The sequence below is a fragment of the Megascapheus bottae genome, chromosome 19, assembly GCF_031878675.1.
Source record: "Megascapheus bottae isolate mThoBot1 chromosome 19, mThoBot2.hap1, whole genome shotgun sequence".
Lineage (NCBI taxonomy): Eukaryota > Metazoa > Chordata > Mammalia > Rodentia > Geomyidae > Megascapheus > Megascapheus bottae.
Window position 1 is genome coordinate 39238795 of NC_143527.1, and position 10997 is coordinate 39249791.

The 10997-nt window shown below is 36.7% G+C and overlaps 1 protein-coding gene across 1 annotated transcript in view; it reads right to left on the reverse strand.

Moving 5' to 3' along the window:
• Window positions 1-1736: 1736 nt before the first annotated feature.
• Window positions 1737-10997, reverse strand: part of Mettl4 (methyltransferase 4, N6-adenosine) — a 206795-nt gene continuing 197534 nt past the window's right edge. The window contains exon 10 of the mRNA XM_090353372.1: window positions 1737-1783. The gene's annotated coding sequence lies outside the window, so the exon portion shown is untranslated. The remainder of the gene's footprint in view (window positions 1784-10997) is intronic.

Here is a 10997-nt window from a genome sequence, read left to right on the forward strand (position 1 = left end):
AGTATCTAAGTAGTACAAAGTAGTATATATCACAAGGAAAGAAGCCAATAAGATAATGTGGTCATAAATGAAAATGACATAATCCTAAACATAAGACCTTTGTTCACCCATTATTATTTGAATATACTCTTTGGACTGAATTCAGTCAACTCTTCCTCTACCAATGAAAGTTTACTATTCTTTTTTAAGTATACTAAGCTATCAAAGATTTATAAATAAGGAAAACCACCATCATTCTTACTAATGCAAAATTTTAGATATTTATTTTCTGCAAAATCTGTGTGTGTGTGTGTGTGTGTGTGTGTGTGTGTGTGTGTGTGTGTGTGTGTGACTTGTTCTCAGAGCCTGGGCTTTTTTAACTCAAAGTTAGCACTCTACCACTTCAGCCACAGTTCTACTTCTGGCCTTTTGGTGATTAATTAGACAGAAGAGTCTTACAGACTTTCCTGCTCTGTGACTGGCTTCAAATCATGATCCTCAGACCCAGAATCCTGAGTAGTTAGGATGACAGGAATAAGGCACTGTTGCCTGACTCATTTCTGCAGAATATTGCAAAATATTCCCCAAATATTGCCATTTCAGATATGAAGCTAAGGAAAATGGAAGTTCAGAACACTATTTCCCTGTTACAGATAATCTATAGTGGATTACATCCATTATAGTCAAGTAGAATTATACATTTTGATTTCCAGCCTTAGTTTTTATTTGCCTAGCTTCCAAATTAAATGTTTAAATTGTATTCCATAATTTGATTGAAAGCAATCATATGTAAATTGGGTTTCAGATACTAAAGAATGTTGTCCATCTGAAAACTCAGCCATTACAAAAAAAGTTCATTTTTCTGATGCATCTCTTTCTGTTGTCCATTAGAAACAGTAGAAACATCATTAAAATTGTCTTTTCCCCTTTTCCAAAGTTTACAGAGTATACATCCTTAAATAAATTTTAATCCTGTCTTGGAACAATGTAATTATTAATCTTAATTATAAATTTATTTGGGGCTACATCGTAACTTTTCTGGCCAATTTGTTTTCTGGCCCAGAAACTTTGGTTGATCTCTAAAATCTTTTGGAAGTTTCAGAATTTACCTTTAATCTCACTGCCCTATGGATCTTTTCATGTTGTCTAACCCCTGAAGCATAGTTGAGCTTGTAAAGCTGCTCATCTTTTATTTGTCTCTGTTGCTTTCCTTATTACTTTTTCTTTGATAGAATAAAAGTTCAAAAGCTTTCTCCTTCTCCCCCTTCCCTCTTGAAGATTGACAAGAAACAATGACGATGTTGTCTTTTGCCAGAGGGCTCAATAGAAAACAAATAAAAGTAGACATCACATACTTTTATAAAATGCCAGCAAGAGAAATTTTCCTTATATTTAACACTCGATGAGAGAAAGAATGATTTTGACACATCTCAATAAACAAGGGGGAAAATACCAGGCTGCTTTCATACACCAAAGGCATTATGTTTTCCAGTGTTCTGATTATTACATTTTGTATTTGCTTAAGATATTAATGACTGCTTCTGGAAGGCTGACCTCTGTTTTATTACCTCTGTTTTATTTGGGGTTTTTTTGGCACCCTGGAGAATTTATGAGCTCTCTGAGGAATAGAGAGTATATAGCAATTAGAATAGAGGCAGGACATGCTCAGGTTTACCTCATTTTCATTCATCCTCTACATATTGGAGTGCCCTGTGGATCCAGGCAGCCTTGGGTTTGTCTTCATTTTACACTCTCTCCCTAGGTGAGCTCATGTAGGCTAAATGAAATCTGTCGACTTTAGGCCCTGGAAAGACAAAAAAATTAACTATCCTATTTTAAACCTCCAGAAATATTAGACAGAACACGTAAAAGTAATTTTAAATGTACAAACTGAAGTTCAAAGATATAGAAAGTGACCCCCCCCAAAAATGAAATGGGACACTAAAAGGAAGCAACTCAATGATTGTCAAAAATTATCTGCCTCTGCTAAGAGACCTAAAAAGTTAATTTCGAGCGTACAAATGCAAATCTATCAGACTACTGAGAAGAAATGGACTCTTCTAAAATCACAGGAGAAAATACTGATATATTTCACTATGCAATTGATTGGTCAAACACCAATATTGATATACCTCACTACTGAACTGATGTGTTAAACACAAATTCGTGCTCAGATTGAAAAATTTGAGTGCACAATTTACAAGCTTTATACATGTATAATCTTACACTTACCAACCACAGAATACATATGGTAAGTGAATAATAAAATGCTTATAAAAATTGACAGCACTCTCACTTCAAACCAGGTTTGCATGAATTCAGAAGGGACTGTTTGATGTAAACCAAATTAATTTGCCACAATTCATTAAAAATGGAATGTAATAGTAAAGGAGAAAAATCATTACAGACTGAAAATGCAGTCATACTAGAAAATCATACTAGGAAGGAATCATACTGTAAGTAGTAACGTTATTATGACTGGAAGACAGTATTATCAGAAATTTGGCGATAAACTGAAGTCTCTGTTCAAGAGACCAGATATACAGCAATATTCATTGTATATAACACTTTTTTCAATATTGAAGGCAAACTAACTTGTTACCTAAACTGAGGTGTTTTGGAAAAAAATAGGAATCAAGATATAAAGCCAGAATATCCAGTCATAAACATAAATAAGTACTATATAATTATTATTTATCCTATGCCTAGTTTCACTGTGCAAGGTTCCTCTCAACCCAGCTTTATCTGCTGGGGCTGCTGGCAGCCATACCAGCCAAAGATGAAGATTGGATGGGCCACTTCCTGACAGAAATGTCAAAGCAGAGAAACAATGAGGTCACGGTCCAGAGGAAGACAGTTCTCTATGGAAGAAAGTTCTCTAGGCAGTTTACCAAGGATGTTAAATTCTCTATGAAAACAAAGGTTTTTCTTAGAAACCATGGTAAATGGTAGCTTGTATATAATAGGCCTGAATTTTTTGTTGTTATTTTGTTGTACCAGACTGAGGCTTGAAATCAGGGCCTGGGTACTGTCCTTGAGCTTTTTTGCTCAAGGATAGTGCTATACCACTTGAACCACAGCCCTACTTCTGGATTCATTTTATTCCTTTATTCCTTTATTTTTTTCATATATGTTTATTGTAATTAATAGAAGGGTTACATTATATTCGCCAGATAGAAGGTGCATTACTTCACATATATTGATACCCTTTCTCATGTCTTTGTGTCCATCTCCCTCCCCCCACCTCACTCCTCATCTTATTTCCCCCCTTCCCTATTCTATTTCAAATAACCAAATACGTATATATACAATATATCAGATAACAAGGTGAAATACTGTAACAATATGAGTAACCAAGGGACAGCAAAAGAGATGAGAGATAACATAGTACATTAAGGACAACAATCACTCATTATATGGCTTTTGTTTCTATATCCTAGAGGTCCTTTCATTTAGCGTCATACTATATAGCCTTATGTATCTAGGTTTTGCTCTATTTTATTGTATTGTCATGGTGATGTGCAGAGGGGTTACAGTTACATACCTAAAATGACGAGTACATTTCTTGTTGAACATTAGGTTTTGTGCTTAATTTAAAATAATCTCACAGATTTTCCTCCCTAGACTGGGTTTGAACTGCTATCTTCAGTTCTGAGCCTCTTGAGTAACTAGGCTGTCTGGTATGAGCCACTGGTACAAACAAGGCCTGCATCTTTGCCATTTTTCAGCCTAAAATTCATATGCTAATAATTAAAATAATACAACTTATTGCTATAAATCATCCTCAAACTATCCAGTTAGGTATCCTATGCGTATGTTGACATGTGGTATTTCCATTTCAATAATGTTCTGAGTATTTTCTAATCCCCATAAAAATTTTTGTAAGCATTGAATTTAATCTAATATGTAATCCATCAACTTGTCAAATCAGCTCTCTCTCTAAAATATGTCTTGAATCAGCTAATTTTTAACCATCTTCACACCTGCCACTGAGTTAAGCCTTGGCTCTCTCCCACAGGGCTTCTATGATAATCTAAATCAATTCACTACATGGATGTTAGAATAACCTGCTCTTGATGTAAGTCAGACCATGAGACGTCTCTACTCCAAAATCTGTCAGTAGCATCCATAACTACATTTAATAAAATCAAAACACATGATCAACCATTGCCTACAAATCCTTGCATGACCCTGCTGTGTCTGATGTTCAGAGTCCACATCTCCCATGTTTGTTAACCACTAGTCATGTTGGTATTCTCTCATTTTTTTGCTCCGAGATTTTTCCTCCTCAGGGTCTTCAACATTTTCTGTCTTCTCTGTCTAGAACTGTGGGATTTCCACTCAAATATCCCTAGAGCATCACTGACTATGCTGATAAATAACCCCCCTGCCTAATCCTCTATCTCACTACCTCTTTTTTTCTCACAGCATTAATTATTATTCAAAGTATATTGTCCCATGAATTGCTTATTTTTTATTTGCCCCAATACTAAGTTGGCCCTTGAGAGAGGGAAATTTGTTTTTCTTATTTATTGTTGAATCCTCTACACTTTAAACCTTGCCTTGTACATAAGGAAACTCAGAAAATAACTCCACACTACCCCATAATGGTCTGTAGACCACAAAATGCTTACAATGAGATCATTGTAGAACGCTAGAATAAACAATAAATAACTTTGATAATAACCTGACTTTGTTTTATAGTACTTTATATTCCTTTATGTTTATAGTTTTCTGTTTTATGAAAATGTTGGCATCAAATTAGAAATTTTAAAAATAGTTCATGGAAGGGACATAACTAACACTAATATAAATAAGGACTAGAGCAGATAGTATCTTTTTCCATCTATTATTGTTTTTAATATTTAGTAATGTGTTATTGTTCTTACTGTTCCATAAAGTGCTTGATTGCCTAATACATGGTGACTCTGGATTCGGATTGGAGATTAACAGAATCTCCTCAAGAATGTCACCATCTGTAGGAGAAGTGGTTCTATTTATGGTTACAATATGGTAGATCAGAATTGCCTAGCAGAAACTATGGTTGAAAAAATGTATATCTCACACTACTTGGAAGGACTTAAAGATTTATCCCAAGAGAGGACGCATGAGAGAAGGTCACTGAACAAGAGGGAAAGGAAAATTCTATGCTTGGAAGTATTAGCCATATAATAAAATCCCTCAATAGCCCTCCATTCTGCTTCACTTTTTCTTTTTCCCACTACTCACTTTGAAACATGAAAATCAATATTTCTAAGTCCTCCTATTCCTTTTATGCCTTTTTTGTAAGAGCTCCAACAATTTTGCAACTACCAAAGAGTAAACCTAAACTGCCTTTATTTGAACCAAAAAGAAAAAAAGGATCTCCTTGGAAACCTTAGACTTGAAGACACAAGTATGCACATCACAGATTCATGAAGGGAAAAAAACAACAGTCTAGGGCAGTGAGGAGGATATGTTACATAGAAGGACATTAGTCCATCATCTTCTTCACTGCAGAAATGTTTTTCATGCAAACCATTGCTTGAACTCAGGAGACAAGGCAACTGTGTCCCACTGCACCGGGAATCCTAAAAACTATACCCAGAAACTCAACCTATATGCCTAGATTCACTTAGAAGGCCAGCCAGATCAATACACCAAGAATTAATATGCAAAGAAGTCATTTGTTAACACTTATATGTGAGCATTCTGTCGATTCCCTATAGGAGGGAGTTGATGATAATTATCAGTCTTGTTCATTTGTCATTTGGAACAAATTAAAATGTGTTGAGGCTGTAGCTGGGTGGTAGAATGCTTGCCTAGAGTGCTAACTGCTGAAATGAACAGTGGGAACTTGCTACACCCTGCCTTGGAGCCCTAGATAGCACTGTGCCTGTTACTCAGATATTCTGAGTGCCAGCTGTATGCTATATCTTTGGAAGCACAATAGTGATCCCAGACATTATGCCTCCTCTGTAAGCTAACCAACACATGTGGGGAAATATGCAAGCAATTATAAAGCAATGCAAAGGTAGCCTGTGACAAAGTTGATCATCAAAGGAAACAAAGCCAAGAAGAAGAGAAGGAAAGTATGAAGTCAAGCAGGAACCCAGGCTTCCTGATCATTCATCAGAGAGGCTCTGTGTTTAATGTTCATACCATGGCAATATTTAGAAAAAGAAGAATGAACTGTACTTCTGAAAGATTGGTTCTTATTGTTGGACCTAGTGAGGAGTCACAGGACTCGAGAAGGGCAGTTCCTGGATTATCTGGATATATTCTAAGTCAGCATTACCATGTACTGGCTGTGTGCTATGAGGAAATTACTCAGGCACTCTGGGAGTCAGTAGTAATCCCTTAACTGTGGTGTTTCTTTCCTTGGTTTTGGTTTCCTACAATAAATTGCAAATATATTAAATTTAAAATTCCATAAATAAATAACTGTAAATTCTGTACCACTATGAGTAGTGCAACGAGATCTCAGGCTGGCACACTCCATCTTGTTCATATATGGATCGTGTGTTTGTACAGTGTATCTACTATATTACTGTACCCACCTGCTAGTCAGCACATGTTCAGTGCTATGCTTGCCTGTTTGTACCTAACACAGACACCAAGGTCACTCGCTCACACTCATCTCATCACATCAGCGAAGTGTGAGTGCAGTCCAACCCTGTACTCAGAATTTGAGAGAGACCACATTTGAAGACTTCAACTACAGGACATGGTGGTGTTTGTTTTGTTTTGTTGTTAGTTACCTTTTAGTGTGCCTGATAAGTCAACTTTGTCATAAGTATGTGTGTATAGAATATCTAGTGTTTCGTTCTCCCTGTGGGAACATCCTTCCACGTATATGGTAAAGACTGTTGTCCTGAGGATTACATGAACTCGTGCATGGAATCGCCATGTTCTCCTCTGATCAGGTGCTCAATAATTGTTTGTTTCTTCCCTCCTCTCCTTTTCCATCCTGGGGCAAATGACCAATCAAAGCAAACACATCCCCATTCACGTCACACACACACACACACACACACACACACACACACACACACAGCCCAAGTCTCTGTACAAAAAGGAAAGCGAACAACAAAATGGTGAAGACAAAGGATGAACCAATGTAACACGGATTCTCACAGGACAATAAGTTGGAAATAAACTTTACAACTTGGGGGTGGGAGATTAGGGAGGAGAAAAGGTAGGAGAATATGAATGGAGGTAACCAAGTTTGACAAGAAATGTACTTGCTACTTTACATATGCCACTGTAAGCCCTCTGTATATCACTCTGACTGTAAAATAAAATAAATTCCTAGCACCTCCAGAGACAACAGTCTAGGGAGGGGAAATGAGTGTTGGCTCTCTCTGCATGGCCCTTCTCGATTGGGCACCGCAGACCTGAAGTGCACCCCTGCGATTTGGCACAAGCCCATCAGGAGGTGAACCACAGGGTTCAGCCCCCTCTCTCTCCACCCACTGGGAAGCCAAAACCACATGCTCCCACTTTAAGTTTGTTCTGCTGTTTTTGAAATGAAGGGTATTTACTAAGATCACCTCACTCAAAATATCTAAACAAATTGGTCCCACATACAAATCTAAAGAAACATTAATGTGATTTCATTCTGAAAAAAAAAATGTTAAACTCTATTGGTCCCAGAGATAGCCTCCCTGGCAGACCCCTGGCATAAATTATAAATGCTGTGCTACACCAAAGCCTCTGGTTTTAGCATATTTCTTCCTTTTAAAAAGTGCAACAGATCAGAAGAGAACTGGAGGTATTATTTAAGGTTGTGTACAACAAAAGAGGTGCTACTAACGAAATGAAAATGCGCTCAGCCAAAAAAAAATGAATATGAGCTTCAGGAGATATGCTGGAACTACCCAGTGAATCTCACCAGGAGACCAACTAAGAAGCAGGGGAAGTTAATAATAAATGAACAAATAGATGGGAATTGGATACTCTAAATCCTACCAAAGCAATATCTTCTCGGGTCTGTTTTGACTTTGACTCTACTTCTCATTTCATTAAATCGGGGCAATGTGTATCCCAGACTGATGCTATATAACCTTCAGAAGTCCCCCTCCATGAAAAGTTTGGAAACATGTCTCAGTATATAAGGATTGCTTAGGTTTTTTTTTTTGCTTTATTGCAAAAATTAATAGTATTTCTTCTGTTTAGAACTTCAGGGTTTCCCTACCTACAGCACAATAGTATCCCAGGGGATAAAGCAGAGTAGAAGATTCTCTTAGTCAACAACAACAACAACAATTAAAAAAACAGCTGTTATATGTACCCAGCTATGTAATTGTTACATTTGATGCTGCTGGAGCCCTGTGTACTTGCAAATTAGTTAATCCAGTGTGGTAGTTTAGCATCCACCTGTGTTTGTGAGAATTTAGGTAGAATATCCTTTACCTTCTTGGTAAATTTACCCTTGAAAGAGCCCATTACCAATTCTTCAGCAAACAGAATCTTGATTTTTCAGATGAAGTAGATTAAATCTCAAAAGTTAAGACCATATTTGTGGGTCTAATCAGTGACAGATAGATCATGAAACCAGTGTTCGACCTCAAGCTTTTGTTTCTATATTTATCACCTTCCCTACCACGTATAGTTTTTCCTTTATTTAGTCTGATTAAGTACCAATGAGATATATAGCTTGAATGAAATTCTGTATCACACGAATTAAGCCCCTTTTTCACTAAAATCCTTGTCTCATGTATTGTAAGCTCCTGTTTAGAGTTCCTATTTCATATAGAATACTTTCCAGCATGTTGTTAATCCAGATCTTTCTACTAGACAACTGCAATTCAGGTAAGTCATTGTTCTCTAGGTCATACAACTGGTGCCTGTCAGGACTAGATTCAGTTCCATTTTCTAACTTCAGGGTATGTACCTTCCTAACAATCTTCCTTGTTGGAGTCCTGACACACAGTTCTATAAACAGATCCTCTTTTCTCAACAACCACTTCATAATGTTCAAATTATATCTGAAGAAAGATCTCTCTGCACTTGAGCTTACCTGAGAATCAGCACAAAAGTGTGTATTAGACTCCAGCTGCCTCAAAAACTAGATCCAAACCAATGTGAAAACAGCCAGTGGAAAGGTTTTGAAATGTCCCCAACACAGGGAAATAGTAAATGTTTGAGGTGATCAAGACACCAATTACCCTGCTCTGATCATTATACATCATACACATGTACTGAAATTTTACACTGGGCACCACAAAAAAATGAGCATTAGTAGATTTCAATAAAAAACTGAAAGATTTAAGGAGATGGAAATGCTGACCAACCCTATTTGATTATCTCACACTATATACATATTGAATGATCACATCACACCCTAACTTTGATATACTAACTTTAAAAATGAAGTCAATATAAAAATATAAGAAGGAGTATCAATGTGTGAGAATCTCAGTATAGAAACAAAAGCTTGAGGTCAAACACTGGTTTCATGATCTATCTGTCACTGATTAGACTCACAAATATGGTCTTAACTTTTGAGGTTTAATCTACATCTGAAAAATCAAGATTCTATTTGCTGAAGAATTGGTAATGGCACCTACTACCTGAGGAATGTAACTGTAACCCCCCAATACCTTATCCAGACATTAAAACTTAAAAAATGAAGCGGATAATAATTTTCTAGTAATAAGAAAAAATCCATGAGGAGAGTAAATCATATTTGTCTCTTGTTGCTAAGATACATAGTATGTAGATTTCACTAGTAGGCATTCAATTTGTATTTGTAATCTAGTGTTTTATCCAGAAATTTCATTAACTTAGGTTAAAGTAGCATATGCCCCAATATATGCTATTCCTCTTATCTGGTTGTGTATGCTTTCCTCCTCTATTTCATAGCATTCTCTAACTACAGTCATTTATTATGGTTTAAAAGATCAGAGATGTGGGGCGGGGAGTTTGGCCTAATGCTAAGAGTGCTTGACTAGCATGCATGAAGACCCGGGTTCTATTCTTCGGTACCACATACATAGAAAAATCTAGAAGTAGTGTTGTGGCTCAAGTGGTAGGGCTCTAGCCTAGAGAAAGCCCAAGGACAGTGCTCAGGCCCTGAGCTCAAGCCTAGGACTGGCAAAAGAAAAAAACAAAGATCAGAGATGTAAAGTAAAAAGAGCTAACAACTCACTTCAAACTGCCATACCCACATTGCATGGATAAACTCGTCCCCTTGAACACAGTCAGCAAGAACTTAGAACATATATATACATATATATATGCTTAAAAATAATTTATAAAAGATAACATGGAGGGCCGGGAGTTTGGCCTAGTGGTAGAGTGCTTTCCTAGCATGCATGAAGACCCGGGTTCTATTCTTCGGTACCACATACATAGCAAAAAGCCGAAAGTGGTGTTGTGGCTCAAGTGGCAGGGCTCTAGCCTAGAGAAAGTCCAAGGACAGTGCTCAAGCCCTGAGCCCAAGCCCAGGACTGGCAAAAAAAAAAAGATGACATGGAGAAATATATCAAACATTTGGAAAATAAGAGAAATAAAGAGATGAGACACCAAACATTGAAAGACCTAACAAAGCATGGTATGATACTGACAATACATAAACATGAAATAAATTTAAAAGAACTTAATATATGCAATTCAATGAGGATGTGGAAAATATTTAACAGAATTATAGTAGCAAAAGTTCTTAGCAATTCAAAGGAAAGTATATTCTTACCCACACTCTGCACTTATACCTGTGACTAAACCCACTCTACTAAGCCATGTTTGCTACTAGAAGGATCAATATATTTTTTCAAAACAAAAGGACTTACAGAGGAATAACAGGATAGTCTCTGCTTTATATCCACTCCCTGGTTTATGAGTTAAAAATCCTATAATAAGGAATTGCTTTTGTTCATTTTCTGTATACAGTGATGAAGTTATCTGATCAAGCTTCTCCACTGAACACAAGGGCATTCATTGTTTCATGTAATTTTAAAGACCTGCCATGCAACTCACCAGGTAAGATTTTTTGCAGTCAGCAAAGACTCAATTTTAGGTATTTATTAAATTTGCTT